Source organism: Phyllostomus hastatus, unplaced genomic scaffold (genome assembly GCF_019186645.2).
Source record: "Phyllostomus hastatus isolate PE091 unplaced genomic scaffold, TTU_PhHast_1.1 phas_contig_38, whole genome shotgun sequence".
Classification (NCBI taxonomy): domain Eukaryota; kingdom Metazoa; phylum Chordata; class Mammalia; order Chiroptera; family Phyllostomidae; genus Phyllostomus; species Phyllostomus hastatus.
This window is the reverse complement of record NW_025333869.1, coordinates 16,239,531-16,260,154: the sequence shown is the minus strand read 5'-3', so window position 1 is coordinate 16,260,154 and position 20,624 is coordinate 16,239,531.

The window sequence follows — 20,624 nt, the reverse complement described above, 5'->3', positions numbered from 1 at the left end:
CATAATCAATAAAATATATTATAAAAAAAAGAGCTAATTGGAAGAGACTTTGAGTGGCCAGAATAGGACAATATGAGTTTCAAAAATGTAACTTTTACTTTGAAAAATATTTGTTTGTTGAAACCCATCAAATGTGTTTAAATCTGTAAGTTCATACAAATATTAAAACAAGAACTAATAAGTTCACTTAAGAAGATGGTTGGAAATAAATTTATTATCTAAAAGATAGAAATAAAATAAAATATCAAGTATGTTTCCAGCTTTTTAATATGAATTATACCATTGGGTAGTCAAATAATAATAGATAAAGGAAAATATTATTTTATAAAAACCATCCTAATCAATGAATAATAAAGGCCATTATAAGAGTTGAATATCCTCATGTTGCCACCTCACATTGATTAGGTATTGAGTTGCTAATATCATAAAGGACAGACATCCAGACTGTTTATCTTACCTATAGACAGTCTCACTGATTCTGATAGAGGATGCAATCAGCAATATCCAGACTGAAAACTCCAGAGATCAAAAGGTAAGGATTTTCAACCTATAAACACTAAAGAAAAGAAAGGGAAGAGGGGTCTGGGTGTCAGTGGATTAAAATATTCTTAAAAGTTATAAGTGTGCATCCTTGTAAATAAAATATAAAATTATAAAGAAACATGAGGGTATGCTTACTATGAAGGTCAGAACTGTGAATACCTTTACCGGGAATTAGTGTGAGACTGTACGATCAAAAGAAAGAATGTTGGGATGGCTAGCCAACTTCTATTCTTAGGCCTGGGTTGTGGTTACAAGGGTGTCTTATTCCAATAAATTAGACATTTGTATGTTTTTCTGGATCTGTTGTATTTTAAAGTAAAAAGGTTAAAACAAAAAAGAAGAAAAAAACAACCAAACATATTGAGAGATTCCTTTCCTCCTACCACATGACAATACCAGACATGTTATTTTATTTCTTCCTTCTCTCTTTCTCTGTTTTGAAGTTTGATAGTTTATTAGCAGCATCTTGTAATGAATTGCATTAATTTGATTTCAAAAGTAAACATATTCTCATGTTTACTAGGCTAATGATATTTTAACTTGTTTCCTTTGAGAGATTCTCTTCCCAAGTATGGCAAGTTCTGGCCAAGATGGAGGCATAGGTAGAAATGTTTCACATCCTTGTATGACCAAAAGAAGGATAACAACAAATTTAAAAAAAAGAAGAACTGCCAGAAAATCAAACTGCATGGAACTCCGACAACCAAGGTGTTAAAAAAAAAATAGTAATCTATACTGGTAGGAGGGGCAGAGACTGGAAGCCAGGCAGAGAGGATGCATAGAAAGCAGCAGACCACTATGGTAAGGTGGGGGCTGGCTGAAAGGGAAACCAAAGAATCAAAGCCTCTGGCTATAAAATTTTGTGGGGGTTGAAAAAGGAGGAGAAAGTCTCAGTCTCACAGGGGAGTCCATTGGAGAGACCCACAGGATTCTAGAATGTACACAAACCAACCCATCCAAAAATCAACACCTGAAAGGGCACAATCTGCTTGTGGGAAGTGAGGGAAGTGATGGAATGTGGAGTGAGAGTGGAGCAAACATGTGGCATTGTTTCCTCTCTAACCTTTCCTCCACAGAGAGAACCACGACACAGCAAAGGAGGTTGCCCCCGTTATCCTGGCAAATACCTAAGGCTCTGCCCCTTATTATGTAACATACATGACAGAAGAAAGAAATATGGCCCAAATGAAAGAACAGTTCAAGACTCCAGAAAAAGAACTAAGCAACTAGGAGATAGGCAACCTATCAGATGCAGAGTTCAAAAAACTGATAATCAGGATGCTCACAGAAATTATTGAATTTGGTTGCAAAATGAAGGAAGAAATGAAAGCTATATAAAGTGACATAAAGAAAATTGTACAGAGAACCAACAGTGAAGGGAAGGAAACCAGGACTCAAATCAACAATTTGAAACAAAAGGAAAAAATAAGCATTCAGCTGGAACAGAATGAAGAAACAAGAGTTCAGAAAAAATGAGGAGAGGCATAGGAACTGCTGGGACAACTTTAAATGCTCCAACACCTGAATCACAGGGGTGCCAGAAGAAGAGAAGGAGCAAGAAATTGAAAGCTTATTTGAAAAAAATATTGAAGGAAAATTTCCCAAATCTGGTGAAGGAAATAGACTTCTAGGAAGTCCAGGAAGCCCAGAGAGCCCCAAAGAAATTAGATCCAAGGAGGCACAAACCAAGGTACATCATAATTAAGTCACCCAAGATTAAAAATAAGAAGAGAACCTTAAAAGCAATAAAATGAGAGAGTTACAAAGGTGTTCCCATAAGACTATCAGCTGGCTTCTCAAAAGAAACCTTACAGGCAAGAAGGGGTTGGAAAGAAATATTCAAAGTCGTGAAAGGCAAGGATGTACATCCAAGATTACTCTACTAGGCAAAGCTATCATTTAGAATGGAGAGGAAGATAAAGTGCTTCCCAGATAAGGTAAAGTTAAATCATTTATTATTACCAAGCCCTTATTATATAAAATGTTAAAGGGACTTATCTAAGAAAAAGAAGATAAAAAATACAAACAGTAAAATGACAACAAACTCACAGCTATCAACAACTGAACCTAAAAAAACAAAAGCAAACTAAGCAAACCACTAGAACAGGAACAGAATCACAGAGATAGAGACACATGGATGGTTATCAGTGAGGAGAGGGAAGGGAAGAATGCGGGAAAGGTACAGGGAATAAAAAGCATAATCTGTAGGGATAAAATAGACAGGGAGGGGTTAAGAATAGTGTAGGAAGTAGAGAAGCCAAAGAAAATATATATATGACCCATAGATATGAACTAAGGGGGGTTTGGTGGAGATACTGGTGGTTATGGAAGTACTGGGCAAAAGGAGGTAAAAGAGAGAAAAAAATTGAGATAACTGTATTAGCATAATCAGTAAGATACACTTAAAAAAAGAGATTCTCCTCCCAATAATATTTTATCCATTTAATTATTATTATGTGATTAATTTCTAATTGGCATACTAGAACTCTTAATGTTAAGGTTATGAATCTTTTGACTGATTTATAAATTATTGATTTTTCAATATGTCACTTTACATACTAATTTGTTAATCATTCAAAATAATTTTATAAAAATAGTTAAATTTGTATATTCTTTAAGTATTCTAATTGTCTTTTATGCTTAAAAATTCTTCTCTCACTTCAAAATTATAATAATGTTTGCTCATATTTTTTCTAGGTTTTACATGGTTAACTTTTCTGTTCATTACTTGAAGGCATCTGCAATTAATTTTAATGCATAATTTAAGGTTCAGAACAACAAAATTATACTCTTCCCAAGAGATAGCCAATTATTCCATCACAACTTTTTGGGAAGACTGTAATTTCTCTTTCTGATTTAATTTTTTTTATCAGAATGTACATTTTTCTCAAATATGACACAACAAAATCTTTTGACAGCTAAAGCTGGCATCATCTGTGGTGTTCATTACTTTATATTAAAAGTGTTTAATGAAGCATAATGCATATAATCTATGGAAATTATTTGATAGATGTAACTAAACATCAGATGAAAAGGTATCTTCTCCTCAGAAGCACAACTGGTCCTCCCCATCAGCATCCTGCCCCATGGTTTCTCTTAACATCTAACATTACTGATTACTTTTTGATGGTGATATAAGTGAGAAATTATAGTATGCAATCTTTACACCAAGACTCTTTGGTTCAAACTTATGTTTTTAGATTCTCTTTGTAGTAAAGTAGTTTTCTGCACAGGAATATGTAATAAACTTTTTATCTGTTCTACAACTATGAATTTTTGTTGCTGCAAATAATGCCACTATGAATACAATTGTACAGTATTTTGAATAAACATGTTTGTAAACATATGGTTAAATATAATCTTTTATAGTGGAAAATCTGAATCATGGGATGGGTAAATATTCAGCCTTTATAGATATTGTCAAGCAGTTTTTAAAGTGGTTGTACAAAATTACACACCACAGTTATGTTTCTGTTGACAATTATTGATGCTCCAAATCTTTACCAATACTTGGTGTTAGTCATTTTATTTCAGACATTATGACATTGTGGTCTTAATTTATATTTCTATGATAACTATGAAGGTTGTATGCCCTTCTATAAGTTTCTTAGCCATTTGAATATACTCTTGTGAAATGTCATTAAATCTTTGCTTTTTTCCTCCATTCTGTTGACTGCCTTTTTAAGAAATTTTATTTGGATGCATTCTTCATATTTGTTGGATAACAGTTCTTTGTGAGAAAGTTTTACTGCATATATTATCTTCAAAATGGAATAAATATTGTTATATTTTTCCTAGATATTTGATTTGTAACGTTCTTAAGTGGCACTATTTCTTAGGTTTAATTTTCAATTTGTTGATAATTGGTACATTGAAATAAAGTTGAGTCCTTATATTGATCTATTATCCAGCTACCTTGTAAACTGATTTACTTATATGTCCGAAGTGTAGATTATTTTTTAATTTTGTTCATATACATGCATGTCATCTGCAAATAGTGAGTTTTATTTTTCCCTTTTCATGCCCTTTTTTTATTTGATTCCTGTTTTATGAAAATAGCATGGAACTATAGTATATTGTTTACAGAAGTTTTGAGATCAGAAGAAAAGCTTTCAAATTTCTTTTTTTATTTTTTTTTTTAAATTATTTATTTATTTTTAGAGAGGGAAGGGAGGGAGATAGAGAGAGAGAAACATCAATGTGCAGTTGCTGGGGGTCATGGACTGCAACCCAGGCACGTACCCTGTATGGGAATCCAACCTGCAACACTTTGGTTCACAGCCCGCACTCAATCCACTGAGCTATGCCAGCCAGGGCTTCAAATTTCTAATTGAAGTTTTTTAATATGTCAAGAATTTTTTCTTCTATTCATTAGTAATTATGATATTTTATAAAAATAGATGTTTATCATGTTATTATTTTGTTTTGTTACTACAGAAAATCTTATGATTAATATTTTTAAAATATAAATTAATTTGTTTCTGAAAGAAACACAATGTGCTGTAATAAACTTTTAAAAATCATGCTGCATTTGATTTGCTAATATTTTCTTTAGAAAAATTTTACTTATGCTTATGAGAAATTGCCTACAACCTTTCTGTAATGTTCTTGTCACACATTAGTATTAGAATACTTCTGGCCTTATAAAATACTCAGTAGGTTGAATAGTGATCCTCAAAAGATGTGTCCATGTCTTAACCTCTGGACACTGTGAATGTGACCTTGTTTGGAAAAATGAAGGTCATTGCTAATGTAATTAAGTGAAAGATCTTCTCATGAAGTCATCTTGAATTTAATGTGTGGCCTGTAAATTAAGTGACAGTTGTCCTTAGAAGAGAAGGGCACAGAAACAGCCGAGAAAGCTATGTGAAAACTGAGACAGAGATTGGATTTAATGCTACTACAAATCGGGGAACACCTGGAGCTAAAAATTGGAAAAAGCAAGGTCGGATTCTTCCTTAAATCCCTCAGAAGGAAGGGGGCCCTACTGATAGCTTGATCATGGACTTACAGCATTCATGACTTGGAGAGAATAGGTCTGAGTTGCTTTAAGCTACCAAACTCATAATCACTTCCTACAGCAGCATTAAGAAAGTAACACAGGAAATATTTCTTCTTTTCCTGTATTTGGAGTTTGTATAAGATTGGTGAATATTTATCACTTAAACCTTTAAAAGAATTCACTCTTAAAGGCAAATGGGCTTGAGTATTAATTTATGAAAACTATTTTCATTGAAATTCTGTTTTCTTAAAAGATACATGCTACTATAAATTTCATGTATAATTTTGGATGACTTTAGATCAAGTTGTGTTTTTACCAGGTGAATATCAGCTAATTTTTTTAATTTATTGTACAAATTTTGTTTATAATGGTCTCTATTTTGTTTAATAAACTTTTTATTTTGAGATAATTGAAGATCCACATGCAGTTGTAATAAAAATACATATACTCTTTATTCAGTTTACCAGAATGGTAAAATCTTGCAAAACTATAATAAACGTAAGCATTTAGCACTACACATTTTTCTCTCAGCACTTATTTAGCTGTGTCCCATGCATTCATATATGCTATTTTCATTTTCATTCAGTTTAATATATTTTAATTTCTTGAGACTTCTTATTTTCCCTGATAAAATAAAAATGAACGGAGATCAATCTTGAAGATGCTCTGAACAGACAAACCAGTTTAGTCAAAGTTTACTTTAGCTTATTTTGCAAGACTAACTTGACCTGGGTCACTTCCTGTTTATGTCTTTGGAAGTCATAAGTAAAACTTTAAATGTTTCCCAAAATTGATGTGAAGTAACCACTAACCAATTCCTTAACATTTAAGCCATTTTTTTCTGATATTTCATTGTTGGTGTACAAAAATGCCATCAATTTCTGAATATTGACTTTTTATCCTGATATTTTGCCAAATTCATTCATTAGGTCAAGTAGTTTTATGGTGGAGACTATAGGGTTTTCTATGTGCACTATCATGTAGTCTGTGAATAATGACAGTTTTACTTCCTCCTTTCCAATTTGGATGCCTTTTATTTCTTTTTCTTGTCTGATCACTGTGGCTAGAACTTCCACTACTATGTTGAATAAGAGTGGTGAGAGTGAACATCCCTATCTTGTCCCTGATCTTAAGGAGAAAGATTTTAGTTTTTGCCCATTGAGTTTAATGTTGGATGTAGGCTTCTTGTATATAGCTTTATTATTTTGAGGTGTGCCCTCTGCATTCCCACTTTTCTGAGTGTTTTATCTTAAATGTGTGCTGGATTTTAGCAAATGCTTTTTCAGCATTTATTGATATAATTATGTGATTTTTTGTCCTTTATTTTGTTTATGTGGTGTATTAAGTTTATTGATTTGTGAATATCAGAGAAACAAGGAAAAAAATCCCATTTACTATAGCAATAATAAAAATAAAGTACCTAGGAATAAATTTAACCAAGGAGGTAAAAGACATGTAGTGGGAAAACTGTAGAACACTGAAGAAAGGAATTAAGGAAGACAGAAATAAATGGAAGAATATACCATATTCATGTATTGGAAGAATTAACATCAATAAAAATGTTCATGGTACCCAAAGCAAGCTATAGGTCCAATTTTAATTCCCATTAGAATACCAATGGCATATTTCATAAGTCTAGAACAAATATTTCAAGAATTTATATGGAACCAAAAAACACCCAGAAAAAGCCTCACCAATCTTAAGAAGAATAAAGTAGGAGAGATCACAATAACTGATATCAAGCTATACTACAAGGCCATTATAATCAAAACAGTCTGGTACAGACACATAGATCAGTAGACTGGAATAGAGAATCCATAAATAAACCTAAGTCTCTACGGTAAATTATTTGACAAAGGGGGCATAAACATACAATTCAGTAAAGATAGCCTCTTCAATAAATGGTATTGGGAGAACTGCGCTGAAACATGCAAAAAAAATGAAACTAGAAACCAAATGCCACCATACACCAGAATAAACTCAAAATGGATAAAAGACTTAAATATAAACCACGACACCATAAAAGCTCTAGTAGAAAACATAGGCAGAAAATTTCAAATATCCCATGTTGCATTTTTGCCAATAAATATCCTAGAGCAAGGGATATAAATACAAAAATAAGTGGGACTTCAAGCTAAAAAGCATCTGGGCAGCTAAATAAAACATCATCTATATGAAAAGGGAACCAGCTGTATGGGAGAACATATTTACCAACGATTCATCAGACAAGGGTTTGATCTCCAAAATATATCAAGAACTCATATGACTCACCACCAGGAAGACAAAAAATCCAATTAAAAATGGGCAAAAGACCTGAATAGACACTTCTCCAAGGAGGACATACAGAAGGCACAAAGGCATATGAAAAAATGCTTAACATCCCTAGCCATCAGAGAGATGCAGATTAAAACCTTAATGAGATACCACTTCACACCTGTTAGAATGGCCATTGTTAATAAATCAAAAAACAACATGCTGGTGAGGTTCTGGAGAAAAGGGAATCCTAGTATACTGTTGGTGAGAATACAGACTGGTGCAGCCACTGTGGAAAACAGCATGGAATTTCCTTAAATAACTAAAAATGGAACTGCCTTCTGACCCAGTATTTCTGCTGCTGGGAATATACCTGAAGAATCCTGAGTTACCAATTGAAAATAACTTACCATATGCACTCTTATGTTTATAGCAGCACTATTTACAATAGCCAACAGCTTGAAAAAGCCTAAGTGCCCATCAAATGAGTGGATCAAAACATGTGATACATTTACACAATGGAATACTACACAGCAAGAAAGAAGAAGGAACTCCTACCTTTGAGACAGAATGGATAGAGCTGGAGAATATTATGCTAAGTGCAATAAACCAGTCAGTGAAAAACAAATACCATATGATTTCACCTATGAAAGGAATCTAATAAAAAATAAAATAATGAATAAAATAGAACCACAAACATGGAAACATAGAGCAATTAAAGTTACCAGAAGGGTGGGTGGAAGGGGATAGTTGTGGAAAGAAAGACAAAGAACATGTATGAATGACCCACAGAGTTGGACAACTGTGTGAGAATTGATGGTGGGAATGGGGGTGTGATGAGTGGAGGAGAACAAATGAGGAAAAATTGGGACAACTGTAACAGAATAACAAAAATAAATGATTAAAAATAAAAAATCTATTAAAACCAACTGCTGTGAAGAATAAACAATCTCTGCCTCTTCATTGTGTAAGCTCTGTTATTTCTGTTATTAATTTCTCATTTGATTCCATATGATTGAAAACACATTATGTATGATTTAGATTCTTTTACATATATTGTTTTTTTATGGATCAATATATAGCTTATTTTGGCAAATATTCCATCAGCACATGTAAAATGTGTCTATTCTGCTGCTGTTAGATAGAGGTTTCTATAAATATTAATTACATCTTTTTAAAAATCATCACTCAATGACATGCTTATTGATTTTAGAGAGAGTGGAAGGGAGAGAGAGAGAGGGAGAGAAACATTGATGTGTGAGAGAAATATTGATTGGTTGTCTCTCATACACTCCTCGACCAGGGACTGAACCTGCAACATAGACATATGCCCTGAATGAGAATCAAAACCACCGGTTTTCAGTCTATGGAACAAGGCACCAACCAACTGAGCCACACTAGCCAGTGCAATTATATCCTTTTGACTGATAGTTTGTTGAATTCCTTATTTATCTTGATTTTCTGTCCAGTTTTTCTATTAATTGTTAAGAGATGGGACTTACAGTCTTTAACTATGTATAAAATTATAATTTATCCTTCCAGTTCTATCAATTTTTCCTTCATATATTTTGTCACTCTGTTTTTGTTGTATACACACTTAATATTACATTATATAATGTCCCCCTCTGCCCCTGGCAATACATTTTGCTCTTAAATAATCTTTATCTGATGTTAATATAACCTGTCCTATTTTCTTTCAATTAATTACATTATCATGTCATTTTACTTTCAACCTGATTATATCAGGATATTTGAAATTAGTGTTTTGTAAACAGCATATAGGTGGGTCATGATTTTTGATCCATTCTACCAAACTTTGCCTTTTAATTGGCATATTTAGACAATTTACAGATTATGTAATTATTGTCATGTTAAGACTTAAGTCTGTTTTTCTGTTTTCTGTGTATTCTATTTGTTTTTCTGTTTTATTTTCCCTGACTTTTTGTGGTTTATTTGAATATAGTTAAATTTCTACTCTCATTTACCTGGAGTGCTTTTTTATTGTATCTTTTTGTAGACCTTTTTAAATAGTTACCAAGGGTTCATCAATATGGACAACAGTGTGAGGACAGACTATGGAAGTGTGGGGTAGGCTGGGTGAAGTGGGGAGAGTAGGGAAAAATTGGGACAACTGTAATAGCATAGACAATAAAACACTTAAAAATAGTTACCAAGGGTTTTACACTATATATGCATACCTTATTATAGTCTACTGGTGTTATTTTACCAGCCTGAATGAAATTTCTGTTATCTCCTTCTACGCTATTTATCCTAACCATTTACAATTGTCAAATACAGGGTGGGGCAAAAGTAGGTCTACAGTTGTTTTTAAGAAATTAATACAATAATTAATAAACAAGAATATTAGAATAAACTTTGTGTTTTGTGTACTCACAACTGTAAACCTACTTTTCCCACCCTGTATATTCTCTACATACATTTAGGATTACATGAAATGGTGTTACAATGTTTACTTCAACAATCAAAATGTAATTAAAAAATCTGAGAGGCAAAAGTTTATTGCATGTACCATATTTTTGCTTACCATGTACTTTTTTCCTTACTAATCTTCCAAAATGCCTTATTTCATCATTTCTTTTGTATTCCAAGAACTTCCTTAGCCTTCTTTTAGGCAAGGTCTACTGGCAACAAATCATAGTTGTTTTTCATGTGAACATTTCTAGGTTTTCCCTTTTACTGAAGGATATTTCCTGGATATAGGATTCTATGCTAATGCTTCTTCAGTACTTAAAATATTCTCCTTCTGGTCTCTATGGTTTGTGATGAGAAATCCACTGTCATTCAAACTGCTTTACCAATATAGATAAGGCATAATTTATCTCTTGCTGCCTTTAAGATTCTTCTTAACATCTCTGATTCTAACCCACCTGTCTCTCTCTATTATCAGAAATCTTATGATTACATTAGGCCCACTAAGATCGTTCAGATATCCATCTCAAAATGCATAATTTCTTTACATCCTACAAAGTGATTTTTGCCATGTAAGAGTGTATTCACAGGTTCCAGGTGTAGGACATGGACATCTTTGGTGTCAGGTTCTGTTTCCCACATTCCTCAACTCATTTCAGAGGAAAGCAATTCCTTGATCCTAAAACTAGGAAAAAATGCACCACAAAAATATCTCTCATGAACAAGTGAAAATATTTTATAAAATATTAGCTCTTTGTATCCTCAGCATATTAATAGTGTAATAAGAAAAACCAAGTGGTTTTTTCCAAGTCAAGAATGACAGGATTCATTTAGCATTCAGTAATCAATATAATATAAAATAAAAAATATTAAAGGAGTGAAAAACATATGAGCATTTCAATAGATTCACCAAAATAAGTAGTTCTAGCCAGGAGACAAATTTTAGCACTTACAATTAAAGAAGCTGCTATTACTATAAACAAAACAAATTACAACTCCAAAGCATTAGTTAGTGAGAACAATTTCAATTGAAATGTAAAAGTGAGGCTGGATTTTAGGACAAAATGGAATGTATATTTAATGAGTCTTGATAGTGTAAAAATATAAATATAATTTTTAAATGTGAAAGAGACTTAAAGAAAATGTGAAGGCATAGTTATAATATTTCATAGTGAGTATTTCACATAATATAGTCTAAATATGACATTTCAAGAAGCAGTTTAAGTATATTATTCAAATGAATGTAATTTCAAGCTAGCAGAATGAAATATGTGATTAGAGCAATATAACCAAGCAAGATGAGCATTTCAGGAGAGAATATTGAAAGACTGAGCACTCATTTTGTATTATTTTTATTGAATTTGGGAGCAAATTCACACTGACTACAGTTAACAATGAAAGAATAGAGGTTAAAAGGTATATATCTGTATATACACATGTATATATACATATATATGTATAGAGGTTAGGAAAGAATAGAGGTTAAAAGGTAAATATCTGTATATACACATGTATATCTACATATATATATGTAGATCTACATATGTATATGTATATATATATCTACATATATATATGTAGATATGTAAAAGTTACAGGTGTAAATTTTAAAAAAGAGGTAATATAAATATTTTAAATAATAAGAAGAAAGACATATACATACAAAAAAAAAAAACAACCCACAAAATGCCCTGTCTGGGTGGCTTATTTGATTAGAATGTTGTCCCATGCATCAGAGGTTCTGGGTTCAATCCTCAGTTGGGGCATGTGTGGGAGGCAACTGATCAATATTTCTCTTACTCTCATATCGATGTCTCTCTCTCACTCTCTCTCTCAAAAATCAATGAAGAAACATATTCTCAGGTGAGGATTAAAAAAGAAAGAAAAACTCAATGTCTAGCATCAATAAATTAACAAACAAGTGCTGGAAAGGATGTGAAGAAAAGGGAATGCTCGTGCACTGCTGGTGGGAATGCAGATTGGTGCAGCCACTGTGGAAAGCAGTATGGAGTTAACTCAAAAAATTAAAAATGAAACTGCCTCATGACCCAGAGATTTTTATCCTAAGAAACCCAAAACACACTAATTCAAAAGAATATATGCACCGCTATGTTCATAGCAGTATTATTTACAAGAAGCAGCCCTAGTGGTCATCAGCAGATGAGTGGATAAAAAAATACTACTGGGCCATAGGAAATCTTACTTTTTGTGATAGCATGGGTGGGCCTGGAGAGCATTATGTTAAGTGAAATAAGCCAGAGAAAGACAAGTACAATATGATTTCACTTGATTTTATAATCTAATGAGTAAGATAAACTAGCAGGAAAATAGGAACAGACTCGGATAGAGAACAGACTGACAGCTGTCAAGGGAAAGAGGCAGTGGTGGACTGGATGAAAAGGATAAAGGGATTAAGCTAAAAAAGAGAAGAAAAGTAAAACCTACTAGACAGACAACAGTATGGTGATTACAAGAGGAAAAGTGGGTTGGGGAGATGTAGAAAAGGGTTTTAAGGGGATAAATGGTGATGGAAGGCAACTTGGGGTGGTATACACATGATACAATATACAGGTATTATAGAATTATATACTTGGAATCTACATAACTTTATTAACCAATGTGACATCAATAAATATAATAAAAAACAAAGAAACTCAAGTGACACAACAAAGTATAAATGGAAAAGTGGAAATTATGGATTTAAACATGAAACACAATGAACATGCTAGAAATAATAAAGAGCAAATATATTTTTGTCATTAAATAAAAATAAGACTTTTAAAGATGAAATACATGCAAATAATATTATATATTAAAATATTAAAATATATAAACACAGGAAACAAAATATATAAAAGTTTAAGAGAAAAAAATGAAGAGCAGATCCTTGCAAATGAAAAACAAGAAATAGTCATACTATTAAAATCAAGGTAAAAAACTATTACAGCCATTTTATATTTTAAAAAATGATACAGTTCTTGTCCCTGGTCAGTAGCTCAGTTGGTTAGAGTATTGTACCAAAAAGCCAGGGTTTCAGTTTTGGTCCCTGGTCAGGGAACATGCAAGACTCAGCCAATGAATGCATAAATAAGTACAACAAATCAATGTTTCTCACTCATTGTTTCTCTCTCACTCTGTCTCTGTCTCTCTTTCCAAATTCAATAAAATTATGATGCACTCCTTTATGAATGTTTACAATAGATATTATTGATTATTATGTACTTTTATTCTTTACATTCAACATCTGAGAGATAAATTAGATAGAAAAACCAAAACAATAGAGGTCTGAAAATATATAATAAAAAAGATAGTTTTGACATGTATGCATATATGTGTGACTTCATGCACATAACTAGCATGTTCTGAAAAAGAGAGTAAATATTTTTTCAAATGCATATAGAGCTTGTTTAATAAGTGGCTTAAATAAAAATAAAATAAATTACCATTCACAGAAATAATACAGCCCAAAATATATGAAAATTATGTGAATGTTGCAGTGCAATCAGAAACAAATTTCAATGTTAGAAACATTTGTAAGAAAAAAAATGAAAAATAATTTGCAAAATCTTTTTAAGAGATGCTGGTAAAAATATTATGGAAAAGACATTGTGTAAGCTTTTTTCATCAGCTTTGTTGCACAACCCATCTTGGGATCTCAATAACTTAAAACAATACAGTTTGCTTTATACTTCTTATCTCATGTAGTCTGAAGGTCAGATCTGGCTTTGCTCTAAGCTACAGATTTGCGCCAGGGTGTTTCTGTCCAAGCTGTAACAAAGCATTCATGTAGACCAGAGCAAAATTTGAGGAAGGGATGTACTGTAGTCTTCCCACAGTTGGCACAGAAATTGCAAGTCATGATGACATTGAGCACAGCTTTATAAAGCTTTTGCAGGGACTAGTAGTGAGTATTTGTGAACAATACTACAACCTCCACAATAGTTAAAGCAATGTACAAAGGTAAATATATATTAATAGATAAAAGAAAACATAGCAATAAATGTGGAAAACTCATTTGATAAAATCTAATAAACATCCATTATAAAATTCCTAGTAAATGTGGAATCAAAGAGAATTTTCATAATGTGGTAAGTGGAATGTATGAAAGTATTAAAACAAACAAGTTTTATAGGATAAAATTTTATAAGTCAGGAAAATACAAAAATGCTACTATACCTCCTTATGTTGTTACATTGGAGAATTGTAGCCAGTAAGGAAGTATAAAAATTAAAAAGAAAGGAAAGAAATGCCATCCACATATAAAATACAAAATAATCTGTACACTGAGGTATCAAAAGACTTTAGCAGAAATGGTAGATGAAAGGTCAATATACAAAACCAATTAAGAAACATATTGAATATTCTATTCATAAGAGCATAATCCACAATGGGTCTAAGAATACCTAATAAATATATGTGTTAGAACTTAATGGGAAAATGTTGTAAGTATGAGGACTAAGGGTTAAGCATAGCCAAAACAGTTATGAAAAAGAATAAGATAGGATGTTTTGCTCTATAGTTTATACATAGTTTTACAAAGATATACTAATAAATAAAGTGTTTTATTAGCTTAGGAATAGTCAAATAGTGAAAGTGTTGGGAAACTATAAAGAGACTCATGCATATTGGAAATTGATATATGGTAGCATTGTTACCATACATCAGTGGGAAAAGGGACCTTTGGGACCAATACTGGGACCATTGGTTTTCTAAATGGAACATTATCTTAAAAATTAGATCCATATTTTATGTAAATTATGAAAATATATTTCAGATAGACAATTAACATAAATGTAAAAGATAAATGTCGATGTTTAAGGAAGAAATGAGTTTGATATTAGAATATTTTGTTATTAAATGTTTAATATGCATGCACATCTGTTATTTTCTAATAAACTTAAACTCATTCTGTATTTCTGACTTGAACAAGTACTTTCATATACTCACTACCCATTGAACACTGAACAAATGTCATTTTTAACTCGAGTTTCTGTTTTGCATTTAAAACAAGTTTCTAGTTTGTTTTATTTTATATCCAGATATGTTCATTTTAGTCCTGCCTACTATGTTTAATAAATTCTTATACAATTTAATCAAAACTTTATTCTCATTTATCTGTTTTGAAAATCCTAAACACTAAGTAGCCTTAGTTTAAAGTGTTTTTCGGGTTCTCATACTATACTTTACTTTCTTCTGAGGTAAATTACTCATCTGATTATTAATTATTAATTTTGTTTATCTCTCTTAGAGTAATAGCTTGCATGTTTGAAATTTAATTGGAGGCCTCTCTTTTTTCTCCCTTATTCCCTTTTCAGCCTAAGGAGTTTGTAATTTTTAAAAAAACTGATAATGCAGGGCCTCTAATTCAAAACCAGATTTTTAAAAATTAAAATACCACTGGATTGTCCAATAATGAACTAGAACACCACCAGGGAAATTACATCTGCTCTTCATTTTATTTGTTATTTCATCTCTATCTCTTTGCTCAGATGCAGCAACTCTACTCAGGTGTGTATACTTTGTTTCTATATGTTCTTCACATAAATAGATATGCCTAAACAATAAATAATTTAGATTTTCTTGTTTGTTAACTATATGTAAAAGATGTTATGCAGTATGTTTTTTCTATGTCTTTTCTTTTTCACAATATTGTATTACTAGGATTTACACATTTTATTGTATGTGGCTATGATTCTCCTGAATATCTTTGGTATTCCATTGTGAGAACATGTCTTTATACATATTGTGTCATTCTTTCTCATTTCTATGGACATGTGTGCTTCCAGAATTCTTGTTATTAGCACATAAATGCCACTTTTTACACATATGACTTTTTATATCATGTGTTTATACCTGAGAGTGGAACGACTAAGCATCTGATACCTGAAAATTCAGCATTACAAGAAGGTTCTAGAAAAGTTTCCAAAGCAATTGCACCAATTTAAATTCCTATAAATAATGTGTGGTGAGGACTCCATCCAGCAGGGTCTGTATGTTGTGGATGCAATGAACAAATTCACACAGACTACTGAAGTCCTGTTGAGAAAAAGGGACAGAGCAGCCACTCTCTCGAGGGGAGAGCATCTTGACCCTTGCCTTGACAAGCTTTTATTGGCTTTCTAACATCATACATCAAAGAAGGTTCTCATTCATTATGCTCAGGTTTGCTTTAGGTAATTAGGTATTTTTACAGATAACAAAGGAAAGGATGTTACTGATTACTTCCTACAGATTAACAAGGAAAAAATGTTGCAAATGCTAGGGAATGATAAGAGTAATTGGTCTGGTTACACTCTGTCCTTGGGAGAATTAGCACAGACTTTAGGAAGTTACTTTAAAGATATGCAGTAAGCATTTGCTGCTTCAACTCAGGGTGAGAGAGTTTTAGCAAGAGCAAGCCTCAAAGTAGCCTAGGTATAATGCAGGCCTGATTTCCCACAGGAAAGCTGATCCATGGGTTTGGTGTCCTGCATGCTGACACACACCTATGGACTTTCTGATAGGGCTGGGCTCCATTTGCCATTGCCAGGCAGATTGGTTCCCTATAAATGTGTAAGGGGATTCTGGTCCACAGCTCCTCTAATAATTGTATCTGTCAGGCTCCATTTTAAAATTAGTTTATGAAAACTGAATTTTATTGGGATCTTGATTGGCATTTTTATAATTCTAATGAGGATGGACAGCATTTAAGAAAATGTTTAGTCCCATTTTTTTGTCTTCTGAGAAATCACAGCTTATTTATTTTGATTATTTTTCTGTTAGATTTTTCATTGATTAAGTCTTCTCTATATTCAAAACTAATTTTTATAAGTTATAAATTTTGAAAGAACCTTTTGTGAACTTATAACCTAACTTTTTACCTTTGTAAAAGTAAAATGAGGCCCTGGCTGGAGTAGCTTAGTGGATTGAGCGCATGCTGCGAACCAAAGTGTCGCAGGTTCGATTCCCAGTCAGGGAACATGCCTGGGTTGCCAGCCAGGACCCCCATCAACTGAACATTGATGTTTCTCTTTCTCTCTCTTTTTCCCTCCCTTCCCTCTTTACAAATAAATAAATAAAATCCTTAAAAAAATTAAACAATGTTCATTGTATAAAAAAAGTAAAATGACAAATAGAATTTCTTAATATTATCGTATTCAAATTTATCCATCTATTATTTTATAATCCTGGAGATAAAAGCAAGCTATCAAATGACACATATATATAATATTTATTTAAGTATATAAAACAATAAACTCTGTCACAGATTGTGTCATTAGGCAATGACAAAAAGACATAAAAAAATGAAAGAGAAAATGTAAGAATTTGCAAAACTTTATTCTCATCAGCAATACATGAGAAAATATGAGAATTAATATTCTGTGAATATTTCTTTTCATTTATCATAATAATCAAATTTCAAAAAAATAATAGTATTTACAGTGGATGAGGATTAATTGAACATATAATCTAATGGTTTGAGGCTGAAAATGTGTTTTATGAATTTTTGGCATTGAGTCATGTGGGAGCATGTTAGAATTTCAGAATCTCAGACCACACCCAAAATCTGACTGAGTCAGGATCTTTATTTTAACAATATCCCCAGGTGACTCTTATGCTTATTAAAATTCAAAAAGCACTAGTCAAATACCCTCCTTTTATAACTGCAATGTATTACAATGGTTTTGGAAAATAATTTAGCAATATTTTCAAGATTAAGTACTTACATAAATCTGTGGTAATGCTATATATTAGCAAAAAGAAAGAAAAAGAAAAAATATCCCACATGCATGGGAACCATTAAAAGTCAAACTGATCCATGTGATATACATTTATTTATCTAGTTAATACAATTGTTAACAAGTTTTGGATAATGCTTATATGACCAGCTATAAAATCACATATACAGTATAACTTCAAAATTTACTTAAAATACAGAAAAAATTATCAATAGAAATATCTTAAAATGGAAACGTTATTAACAATTTTTATCATTAAATTTTACATGCATATTTCATAGATCATTTAAATAAATTTAATGAATGGGAGAGGATTTAAATTAAAAAATACTAAGAGCCCCGAAAAAACATGGAATTAAATGGATTGTATGTGGGGTTAGTAGTTGACCTCTGACTCTGCTGGGAGTCTCACTGTACTTCTTCAGTTTCTCACACATCCTGATGTTTTAGTTCACTGCCTATTTAATAGTCTCTTGAAATTTCATCCATATGCTTTGCTTACTGGCCTTTGGCTTACATTTGTCTTCTTTGTATGACACTTCTCACTGCTTTCCTGGAAACAGACCTTACCTACTTTGGCCCCAAGGTGCCAAAACAGATCCCATGCCCTCTAACTGGCTCTGCTGATGCCACAAGGGATGCCTCAAAGAAGAAAACTTTAATAATGTTATATTACCATGTTTGAGAAAATATCTGAAATCAGAAAACTGGGTGAGTGATGCTCTATCTAGATCTGCTGGAATTAGTCTAATTTTGAAAAAGGCCAACTTTTAATATGTATCATTACATTGTACTCCATACAGGCCACAATTCATACCTCATTACTCGTGGGAGATCTCATTCCCCTCTGGTTTTAATTAGGCTGGAAGTTTTTGTGCCATGATTTATGAGGTTTTCAAGAAAATCTGAGTCCTCTTGAACTGTGGGTTGGGCAGCTAATATTGGCTACATACATAAGGAAAATAAACCAGAGCAATTCCATATGCCTTTCTGTCTTAGAGAGCTTTTTCCCTCCTTAAATAATTGACAAGATTTTTTACACTAGACAGGCTTTTTCAGCCTTTTGCAGATCTAATAAAGATGAATGAAGAGTGTACAGACACAGTAGAGCAGAGAAATGGGCAGACAAGAAAACAAGCAGTTCAACAGCTCATATAACAATATTCTTTTTCTGTAGAGAAAGGAGAAATGGTCATAAAAATGGAGGATATAAAACAACAGATGTGTTAACTTTTTAACATCATTTCTATGGAATGATGATAAATGAGGGCTTTGCACATGCAGAGAAATGGCTAATACTTGCCAATGATATTTTATGGTCAGGATGTGCTAGTTTACAGCAATGACTTACTCCAGGGTTATTAAGCCTTGTATTGAAGGCTGTTGACCACATATCTTCAGTGTTGCCATAATGAAGAGAATAATTTTGCCCTTTCACAATGCAAGCTGTTATCTCAAGTAACTTATAAGTTTGCATCGGCATATTTCCTTAACACTAATAACAATATTCAGATAAAATATAGGAAGAAAAGCATACAATAATGGAAAAAATCAACTAGGCCAGGAAAAATTTTTGTACAGAAAACTATTCTTCTCTCTCTCTCTCTCTCTCTCACAAAATATCTCTGCCATGCACACACAAACAGCTGGGATATTTAAATTGTCAATATTTTTAAAACATTTAATAACTTAAATAGTATATTAATGTGATTATTATATTTTTATTTTATTAAATATATTTTACTGATTATGCTATTACAGTTGTCTTATTTTTCCCATTTGCTCCCTTCCATCCAGTATCCCCATTCCCTCCAACAATCCCTCCGTTGTTCATGTCCATGGGTCAAACATATGAATACTTTGGCTTCTTCATTTCCTATAGCATTCTTAACATTCCCCTATCTATTTTGTACCTACCAAGTATGCTTCTTAACTCCCTGTACCTTTCCCCATTTCTCCCTCTTTCCTCTCCCCAGTGGTAACCCTCTATGTGATCTCCTTTTCTATGATTCTCTTCCTGTTCTAGTTGTTTGCTTACTTTGTTTTTGTTTTTTTGAAGATAATTCTTTTTTTAAGATTTTATTTATTTTATTTTTTTAGACAGAGGGGAAGGGAGGAAGAAACAGGGAGAAAAACATCAATGTGTGCTTACTAGTCCCTAATGGGGACCTGACCCACAACCCAGGCATGTGCCTTGACTGGGAATCCAACCTGCAGCCCTGTGGTTTGCAGGCTGGTGCTCAATACACTGACCCATACCAGCCAGGGCTATTTTTGTTGTTTTTTTTAGATTGCATTGTTGATAGTTGTCAGTTTGTTGTCATTTTACTATTCACAGTTTTGATCATCTTCTTTTCTTAGATAAGTCCCTTTAACTTTTCATATAATAAGGGCTTGGTGATGATGAACTCCTTTAACTTGACCTTATCTGGGAAGCACTTTATCTGCCCTTCCATTCTAAATGATAGGTTTGCTGGACAGAGTAATCCTGGATGTAGGTCCTTGCTTCTCATCTCTTTGAATACTTCTTGCCAGTTCCTTCTTGCCTGCAAGATTTCTTTTGATAAATCAGGTCATATCTTATGGAAACTACTTCATAGGTAACTCTCTTCTTTTCTCTTGCTGCTTTTAAGATTCTCTCTTTATCTTTAACCTTTGGCATTTTACTTATGATGTGC